Source organism: Haemaphysalis longicornis, unplaced genomic scaffold, assembly GCF_048455015.1.
Source record: "Haemaphysalis longicornis isolate Haplotype H1 unplaced genomic scaffold, Haemaphysalis longicornis Haplotype H1 scaffold_2, whole genome shotgun sequence".
In the NCBI taxonomy this organism is placed as follows: domain Eukaryota; kingdom Metazoa; phylum Arthropoda; class Arachnida; order Ixodida; family Ixodidae; genus Haemaphysalis; species Haemaphysalis longicornis.
The window spans coordinates 200,810,132-200,820,852 of record NW_027526295.1 but is presented as its reverse complement, the minus strand read 5'-3'; the positions used below and the strand labels follow the sequence as shown (position 1 = coordinate 200,820,852).

Here is a 10,721-nt window from a genome sequence, read left to right as displayed (position 1 = left end):
AAGGCCCACTCTACCGGCAGCCATCTCCAGCGCCGCCTGCTGACTGTGTGTGCTTCCTCGGCTGCATCTCTACAAGTGAAGAGAAAATGGATGGCAGCAGCGCACAGGATAAGCCTGCGCCCGCCTCAAGCATGCTGCACTATTTCCTTCAAATTGTAAACACGCACACAAGCAAGCACTTTTTTTTTTTTTTTTTTTGCGATAGTATGCCCTTTGGCATAACGTCCGGCATAACGTTTGGCATAACGTCTCTCTCTCTCTCCCATACATACAGACACAAATAAATAAATGCATGCGATTTCATACACGTTAGTTCTTGTTGCCTGGTGCTACCGCCCACAACTCCACTGTGGTGCTTAAAAGAGCCACAAACAGGGTGTCAGAACGAAAAAAAAAAAAAAAAAAAAAACCGCAACCGAAAAATAAAATAATAATAAAAAACATCATTTTTGGCCAAAACGAGAATACAATGTTATTTATTATTTTGTTCGGGAGCGAAACTGGAATGCCAAAGAGCATGACTGGGAAAATGTAGTAGGGCCTCCAGTTCTGTTTGATTGCATTACTTGAATGCTAACGTGCATTCAATAATAGCTATGTTTTCAGTGCTGGCCCATAATACGTCACTGCAGTGGGAATTTCGAAAGTTTTCTTTCGAAGTGAACATGATTGAATTTGGTCTTCATGGCCTTTTTAACCATAACCGCAGCGAAAAAGGCAATCTCAGAAGCTCTGCACCCGCAGTTTGGCATGACATTCTAATCCATTGGGCTGGCTCACAACATTTTTGTCGCGAAATGGAATAGATGACTACCAAGATGCAGGAGGCCGAGAGGCCCTGTTGTGCGACATGGGGAAGATGATTCAGATAAAGCTTGTTCACGGCACTTTGAGCGTTCACTTGAGCACATCAGGTCTGGTTACACACAACAAAGTTGCCTGCAGCCCATTTATGTGTTCCCACAACTGCCTATGTTTTTCTTTTCAAAGATATTTTATTAAATCACGTAGGATGCTAGTGTCATAACTGAAGATGTACAAACATCTCAAGCAATACATGCACAGATGCATTCGATGAAATTAACTTTTCCTCACTTTCTAACTGAGCAAGACGACTGCATCACACAAACAGACCAACAAAAGCTGGAAGTGCTGCCAGCAGCCGCCTTCAGTTTCCCTCGGTGTGACCACTGCTGCCTTTACTGACGGCCACATCGATTGGTGCGGCTGCACCATCTGGTACTGGAGCATAGAAAAGCCAAAATTCAACCGAAATGTTCAGCGTAGCACACGTTTTCCATTCATGCTAGGAAAGCTCTGCCCAAATCACTAAGCATATGCCAGGCCATGAGCAGGCTGCGATCATTGGACCCGAGTGATTATAGGAGGAAAAACTTGTTGCCCGCTCGTCAATAGATGCTGCCACCGCCATATCCGCAGTGGCATTTCACCAGGAGCTCTTCACCGACATGCGCAGAGCACCACCAGTCACCACCCAGGTCAGCGCTATGGTCCCATGTGTTAGACACGACAAGGGAAAGAAGTGCGAAAGAATGTGCTCTCTTTGGATGTACAATACAACCCTTCATGCTAATCGCATTAGCAGTGGGTGCCTCAAAGCCTCCGTAGAACAGATATACATTTTTGGGCCCCAAATAAGACCAATCTTAGTGTACAGGTACCACTGACTACGAATAAGTATGTAGAAACCTTGTATTGTTTTAAAATTACCAATGCATATCTATTAATTGTATCCTGTACCCACAGAATTAATTTGGAATAAATTTTGTAAAAAAAATTTGTGCCACTTCATTCATGAAAGAGGACCGTGAGCAATTACACCTGTTTGCGTATTTGTTCCTGCTTGGGTAGCTGTAACAGAATTTATAGACATACACAAGCTTTCAGCATATGCATACACATCTCGTGGCATGCTAGCAGGTGTGGATGGTTTACAGTCCATATTGATGGCTACCAAGGCAACAAAAACGAACAGGCAGCATTTTTTATCTAAATAGGGTGGACACAAAAATTCAATACATTTTTCTCTTAATTTGCACGTTTCTAAGGAATGAATTTATAAGTAGAATGCCTTCGTAATTTAAATAGTACTATAAAAAATAAGTACAAAGTGATTTTTTATTTGACTCTGCCACGATGAACTAAAAAAGTTTGGTTTAGATTTAATACATAAAATAACTAAACAGCAAAAGTGGTTTCAGTTGCTTCACCCCTCATTAACGACGCTAAGCTGAAGAAGTTGATCTATGCCGCACACTTCGGCAGCCTGTTTTTGTCAGTGTTTATATATTGGTGAGCCAATACAGTGAAAGCTCGTTAAAATTAACTTCAATAGTAGGAGTTTATGGATAATTAAAACTGTACGATTTGGTCCAGCCAAGCTCCATAGAAGTCTGTGCATTGAAAAGGTTGTTAATTCGAACCCGATCCAGTTTGGCCACAGATAATTTGAACTACACGCCACCCTGGTGGTGGCAGCAGTGTAACACCTGGTACACGGTCGGAGAAACGCATCCACTCCCTACGGACGAGGCTGCGCCACCTCTGGAACGGAGAGAACAGAGCAAAGGTACAATCGGGTAAATCTATAGCTAACCTCCCCTTCGCACCGATGGTGGCTATTTCGAAAGTCGCAGTATTCTTTGTGCACTACATTGATGTGGAAGCGAGTGCAGTGCTCACTGACGAGGACATCATATCCCAGGTCAGAAGCTCAGAACCTGCCGCTGCGCCAGTCGTGAGGAGGAGGAGGAGGAGCAGCACTGGAGCCGTCCGTTTGGAAGTTATGACCGGATTGAATGCCGCCTGTCTCTCTTCATGCAAGCTACCTTTTTGCTCTCACACAGAGCAAGAAGTACTCTGTTGCCTTTAAGGAGAAAAGAAATTTTTCAAGCCCCAAATACTTGCCATGCCATACTCAGGGGTGAGACAGCCCAAACAGATTTGGAAGCAGTTTTTGGAGCAGCAAAATTTCGATTTTGGAGCAGAAGAATCTTGATTTGGAGCAGTTAGTGACATTTAATACATCGCCTTGTGAGCTTAAAAAATCATTATTTCAGCAATTTGCTGGGTCAAGTGCACATTTCAAGCAGTTTTGAATACACAGAACACTCAAACAGCCTTACCTGAAAGAGTTTTTAAGAGTATCACAAACTACTAACTGCACTACCTTTTTCCTAACTGGTAATATTGTGTTGCGCCTGGACGCAACACTGACAGCAAAACTGCCGGTAACATTAGAGAGTTTTAGCAGTCCGTCTGTTCTGTTGGTTGCTTTGTTACCGGGTTGACCGAACCGGTCTGCGCCTGCGCGCGCAGACCGGTCTACAAGCACGCGCCTCCTACAAGTAGGAGGCGCGGGAAACTAATCCCCCTACGGCTACGAATGCCCAAGTGCCCAGACGAGTCCCGGTGAGCACGGTAACTACGTGCACGACGGAACAGACGGACTGCTAAAACTCTTATCAAATTTAAGGGCTCCGCAATTGTGGCGGTTTTTTTTTTTGCTGTTTTAATGCTAAAATTATTATTTTTGTAATCCCAGGCTGTGTTGTACAAACGACTGTAGTCACGGACAGTTGAGCAGCTTCGAGCTAACGGTCGCATAGCCCAACCAGCCTACCCGTTTCAGTCCCCCGGGCGCAGGTTCACCCTGTGGTCATTTGAGTAGCGTTAATGTTTAGCCACCTAGATTTTGGCATTAAATTTCACTTTGCATACATCAAGTGTTATAGTCGCGTTCTATGGCAACCGTGTAGTCCTGCAGCTATTGGGCGCTGCCTGAACAGGTCGCGGCGCCGCAGCACAGCCCGCAACTTTCGTGTCGACCGTTCCATCCCCGAGGCTCGCGATCGCGCTTCGATGCACAGAAACACCTCAACATTTTACAACAGCACAACAAGCCAAAAAAGTCACTTCACGAACCCGATTATAGACGCGCGCACCGCGTTTCGCACTCAAGGACAAACCACGCCGAATCGTAGGCCCCAATTTCAATGAACTTTTTTCGAGCCGCCCAACTTCCCGGAATCTGGTACCAATCTCAAACCATATCCTTGCGTTAACGTCACTGTTCAGAGCCACAACAGATAGAATGAATAGACTGGAACTCAGCTGATAGCGCAAAATAAACCAGGAAAAATATCGGCGATACGCACTGAGCGCGTTGGTAGCACCCAGATCAGGCGGCGGCCATGTTTGTTGCCACAGCGATGCCTAATCGAGAAGGCCGTTTCTGCGAACCCGGACGGAAAGCGAATCAAGTTTTAGAAGCTATCGCTTGCTTCGTTTCAGTCTTTCTATTTGCGCCATTTCTGTGTTTGCGATTGACCGACGATAAAAGCGGTGACCGGGATGCGGGAGGCTTTTGTCCCCACCGAAACTGACATGAGCATCAAAATCCGTGCCGTTGAGGCTCTTCTGGAGCAGTTTGGCGCAATTTTCGCCATTTTCGTGCTTTTGGAGCAGCTTGGCGCAGGAAAATGGAATTGTATCAGAAAGGCGCAATATGCGCAGCTGTCTCACCCCTGCATACTGCTTCCCAATCGCAGCGTACTGTTGTTACTCTTCACTTCCATTAGTTCTAACCTTCATCAATTATAACTGGGACGCCTTCCCCTTGCAGCTTGAAGAAGCAAGCTTTTACTGTACCTTCAGTCTAAGTTACTAAAATACTACATGTTCACAATGCCTGTAGCAGCAAGTGTTTGCAAAGGAATGCGTAAAGTGAATATCTGTACAAAATGTAAAATGAACTTTAAATCTGTGTCCTGCGGATACAGGAATGTACACACAGTAATGCTGCCTTCAACACTAGATGTGCAAATGTGCCTGCAAACAAATATCCCGCATTAGTTTGACGCAACATTGAAAGGATAAGCCTCCCTTGCCAGCAAATGCTTCAATTAAAAAAAAAAAAAAAAAAAGAGAATAACTGCAGGAATAGCACAGAAGGTGCACAGTGACAGCTTTCGGGCACCTTTGCAGTTGTAGTAGACTGGCATCATGTACATTCGCACTGCTGTAGACCTCTCACCCAGAGCAAGGCTCACCACAATGCCTGATGTAGCTGCCAAGGGACGTGGGATTCCTCCGCCCTGGGTCTTCTGGACAACTAGGCCCCGGCAGACAGATGACAGGACCGATGTCTCCCTGCATGAATGGCTATGTTGCTACCATCGCAGGTTCTCCTCCAAAAGCGCAATGTGGCTACTGTTGCAAAGCACTGCACGCTGAATGCAGCTGTTTGCACAGTTCACATTATGCATTCAGGCCACAGTTTTAATCGCTTTGGTGAAGGCTTCCAACCACCTGGCGTTAACACTTAGTTTTACACACAGAACCTGCAACAAACACAGCACACTGTGCTTTCACAAGATTAAGCCGTGCACATGTGCATATAGAAATTCCATGCGAAAAGTTGTTCATGTTGACAAACACATAGCCGGAGGAAATAGGTGGGGGTCAACCTACTGACAGAATCAGCTTGAACAGTACACCTGAGAGGTGCGCTTGAGCCCTTTTCACATTCAGGCTTCATGAGAGTTCAGTCTCCCACGTCAATTGCTGACACAAATAAACACTGTCACTAAACAGAGAAAGAATAGAAAGACCATATAATGTGTCTTAATGCTAACATGAGGCAGTTTCATGTGCAGCAAACAAATATTTACGTACCACAAATACCACTGCTTTCTTTTCCTTTTGTTTCAAAAAGGGAGAGGGAGGCATCTGGGGAGGGGCAATAGATAAAACCAGCACAGGTAACATGCCACTCAATCAGTCATAACTGCACCTGTAGAACTTTTTAGTTCTATAGGTGCAGTTATGACTGATTGAGTGGCATGTGAGTGGATTGAGTGGATTGAGTGGACCTTCCTAAACATCCAACTAAAAACATCCAAAACAAGCTTTCAAGCATTTAAAACTAAAAAGAAATGTTTTTTGTAGTCTTAAAGTGGTTTTTACCATGTTTTAAGTGCTCAACACGTTATTCAGGATACTATCAATGTACTAAGGTATTGAATTAGTGTTCCCACTTGGGCCCAATGAAACTATATGATGATAAAACATGCTACAAATCCCATAGCTGAAGACATAATTGTCAGGATCCTGTGCACCAAATAATTACATTTAATTTTGACTAGTGATAATCACTCGCAAGTAAAACCTGTCCTGTCACACCCCTTGCATCATATACACACACTCCCACTCCTTAAAGTAGTACTGACACCAAAATTTTATGTTCCATTTTTATTGTTTTTATCAGCACTGAGTGGCCTGGAGAACCCAAAACAGCCCTTTAAATACTTGAGCGTGCAATGACTAATCAGATTAAACTGCCTGAAAATCGTGTCTGAATTTCCTGCGCTTTCAGCCTGCAGGGCGCACATGACAACTGTAGTATGACCTCACCATTTTGTGTAGACGTTTGTGGAGGCTGGTGGAGGCCTACCATTGCGGTAGAAATTCGATGACCACTTTCACTAATGATGACGACTTCTACTGCGATTCTAGGCTCCATTATTGGCTACTTTCTCGCAAGTGGAACTTCATTTTTGGTAAGGTTGCCTTCCTGGGCAGCGGTTATGCCTGTAGCTCTGATTGCGTGCATCAGTTTGTGAACGCACCCACACTAAGTTGCCTGGGCTGTGCGTGTGAAGTGACGTTACGATTTTCTGACGAGCGCTGTAGGCGCACAGCCACACCACTTCTTTTCACTACCTTAAAGTTGTGTCACGGCGATGTCAATTTGCTGCCCGCCGCTCCGCGTGCTGTTTCGTTGGTTGCAACAAATGAGCTCAAATTGGAGTATGTTACACACGCTACAGGCCTCTCTTACCCTAGCCAGGGTATTCTGTTGAGTAAAGGAAGTGAACTGTGTAATAATATTAATACCAAGAATTGGTTTCAGTACCTCTTTAAGATTATGGTTCACTGAAGACAACGAACATTGAAACAGCAAGATTACTCACGGTCACGGGACACGGCATCTTCACTGCCGCCTCAATTTCCACATCTTGTTCGAAAAGGTCACGTACTGCAGAAAGTACACCTGTGTAAGAAGAAAAAAAGGGGGGAGGTGGGGGGTGTAATCAGTTGCCATGTTTACTGCTACAAACACCAGCTGCTTTAGACACAAGACGTACAGACAAATGGCCCTCGCATTATCTCTCCATTTGAAAAGGTGCTGGACAAGAAAGAGTTTGAAGAGGTTCTGTTTGCTAACTGGAACACAAATGGAGTTGCCAAGGTGTGCCACAACTACCCATGGTCATCATGGCCAATTCAGGTTTCAGCCCCATTCATCTTCGGAGGAAAACAGCACGCAAGAAAACAAACGATGCAAGGAGTGCCGAGCTCACAGCCCGATGGTTTGTCAACACTGTGCCTAAAGAGATGTTAGTCTTAACTATTCAGCCACGAAGTCAGTGCTGTGTTGGTCTTTCTCTGGGTGCTTGCATAACACAAGCAGAGCTCATATTTTTAAAAGCCCATTAATCTCATTATTAGCTTATTTGTGTTTGCTATAGGACAAAGGCCTCTCTCAGAACCCCCTTTTCACTCTGAAATGCCCAAATCCATTATTTGCGGCAAAAATTTATTTCATCCCTATATTGCGCTTGCTTCAATTCTACTCGGGTCTCTTGGTAGTTATTAACCCGACGGTTCATCGGATTTTTCTCACTACTTGCTCGGCCCAAATCCATTTCTTGTATTCTGAGGGAGCGTGTCTTCTTCCACTCAAGTTTGCTCTCTAATCCCAGATGCTCGTTTCCTATCCCAAAGCGTTACTTCTATCACTCTTCACAACATGGCTCATTGGCCACACATATGAAGTGCAGGTTTTAATGATTTGACTTAACCTCCGTTTAGGAAAATCGAGCAAATGGCACAACCTTGTTAAACTGAAGACAGCAAAGATGTGAATGTCAGCTGGAGTGTTGCTACCCCCCCTTGAGTTAAAACACTCTTACGAGAATTTGACTGCCGTGTGAAGGAACCAGTTTTTCTTTTGTCTAGTCATACGGTATCACGGGACGTTATAGTACACACTTTTATTATGTTCTCAACCACTGATCCAAAGCATAACTAGCTACTTAATGCATTACAGTTGAACCTCGTTATAACGACACGAATATAGCGAATTATCAGCTATAGCAAACTAAATACAAACTTTGGTCAGTCACGCTTTATTCCAATGACACTTATTCTTTTATGAAAGAACTGAAACCATGACAGCCATGTGCGATATCAAATATAATGAAGAAATATTTGACAAGGAGTTTAAAAAGCTACACGCAAAAAAAAAAAAAAAGTTGTCGTCCGAAATTGCAGCAGTATTAAGGCCCTTTTGTTCATGGTCACTCTGGAAAACTACATCTTACTCAGTGCTGCGAGTAGCCACCACATGAAGATCACATCCTTCATAAAATAAACAAGGACGCAGGCCTGTTTTGTTCAGTGAACTTTGTTCTGTTGTAATTTTACGTACTCAAGTTCCGGCTCATTCACCTTGAAATGCAACAAGGAGAAAGGTAAGGGTTACCTTATTTATAGTGAGTTGGAAGCCTAAAAAATGCATTTTTGTATCAAGTATTTTTGCGCGAGCCAGATTGTCAATTTGTTAAAGCCGATTTTTACCCCTACTGTTACAATTATCGGACATAACGAAGTAATTTGCTGTCCCAATACTACTTCGCTATAACAAAGTTCGAGCATACTTGGTCAGAATTCTAATTTGCTGTTGAGTGCTAAGTGACCTTAAAAAATTCTTGTTTGGCATATTATTGATTAACTATGCAAGTGCTACAAAACATAAAAGCTTTGCGGCATTCTAGCTTGGCTTCGCACATGACTGAACATGCACATTGGATTCCAGACTTTTTGCAGAATGTCTTCTGCCCCCACGGAGTTTTTTTCACGGGGGCTCTATAATTTTTGTACACGTACAATTGCTTCGCAACTTGCAACAGCCCACTGGCTGCGAAGTTGTATGCTTATGCAGCATTGCTTTCCTCGCTCTCTTTTCCCCTCCAAAACAACAGCACAAAAAGATGCTTTCAGGGACACTAAGCCTGGATAACGCAATGATTACCCTGCAAACACTCCTTTTTATATGCTGGTTTAGAGGTAAATAAAGCAGCATTTCTGTCCTATTTTACATTTGCAATAATAAAGGAATGCTTAAGTGAGTAGCAAACATCGTCTAATTACCTAACCATATTTAAATAGAGCGCCTAGAGCCGTGTTACAACTATATTAGGTGCATCTAAGCCCATTTTTCAAAGAGAAAAGTGCGTCTGTAATGGCCGTTTCCCTTGCATAATCCTCCACAGCAATTTGCTGACATCGGCCATGAAAACCCATTGGCCAATATTTATTTACAATACTGGTAACATTTGCATTAACAATAAATATTGTTAATTTAATTAACATTTAATTTATTGCCAATGTGTTTATTCTGCAATATTTTTGGGAAACAACAAATTTCAACATTAACCACACAATAAGGTTGCAATAGCATTAACACACACTGTAAACCAATGCGACATCATTGCGGAAGTTGGTGCTGCAGCCACAAACAACGCATAGTGGTTTCCTTTCTGTCTTGCAGTACAGGCTATGCTGTATAGCCCCCTTAGATAGACAAAAAACAAAAATGGATTACACAAGTTAAACTGCACAATGCAGCCACAAATAAGGCGAATTCACCTTGGTGTACCTGTGAAGGCAAACTGCACTGAAATGTTACTTAACAAATTTCTTTTAGTATGCAGCCACCATAACACGACTGGTGGCACTATGAAATTATTAATTATTAGAAGCGTTTAAAATAGCTCCGTAGCAAACGCTGCCCTTCCAGCGGGTCACCAGGCAGAACTGGTCAAGTTCCATTCTGCGTGCATCGCCCTCAGCTGCTGCCTGCACCCTTCACCCAAGTGGCTGGCTGCAACATCACTTCTGCCTGCACTTTCCTAAATTTCAGTTTCGACGTAAGCGATTTTTTAGGTTGCCTGAAACAAGCATGTGCATATTTCTCCAGTCTCATTCTGAGGTCTTCAAGAAGTCAAAATTTTCACTACAGTGGGCCTCACAAAGGGCGTCATATACCATGATCCAAGAAGCCAAACTGACAAGTACAAAGCAAAGAAACTAATGCACGATGGCTCAGCCATCATTGTGAACGTAAAATCCCATTGCTGGGTTGGTAGCCTCGGCACCTGCAATAACGATGTCGGTTGCAGAGCCACGTGTAAAAATGTCTCCCTTTCGCCTCGGCTTGTTGCCGCAGATAAGGAAGTACCAAGATGGCAGCGCCCAGGCCCACTGTTGTGAACCTTACTAGAGGATTTTTACGCTATAGTACTTCACCTGCTTCCTGAAGTGTCCAAGTGAGACAGCCCGCTTGGCATAGCACCTGAGTGCACCTTCAAACTTCCAGGACAACCTTCTTTAAAAAAGCCGCCATCTTTGGCAGTACCTCAAATTTAAACGCTGATGCTGGCACATGCTTCGGTGCACTGTATTAGGTCTATAGCTAGGGGTTTTTGTGTGCATGACAATATCTGTATGCTCATTTATGCTCCAAGTTAAATTTAAAATGACGCTACCCTGCATCATTAACTTACCAAAATTGGTCTTCAACAGTGGACGAGACGGTTTCTCAATAACTTTACCTTTGCACTAAACTAGGAGGC

General features: G+C 43.6%; 1 long non-coding RNA gene across 1 annotated transcript; it reads right to left on the bottom strand.

The window, feature by feature from the left end:
• Nucleotides 1-254: 254 nt before the first annotated feature.
• LOC144169767 (uncharacterized) lies at nucleotides 255-10,620 on the bottom strand. Its single transcript, XR_013322522.1, has 3 exons — nucleotides 6,996-10,620; nucleotides 5,073-5,172; nucleotides 255-1,242 (listed from the first exon to the last, which is right to left on the bottom strand). It is a non-coding gene; the product is annotated as an uncharacterized LOC144169767 (long non-coding RNA).
• Between the last annotated feature and the right edge of the window lie 101 nt (nucleotides 10,621-10,721).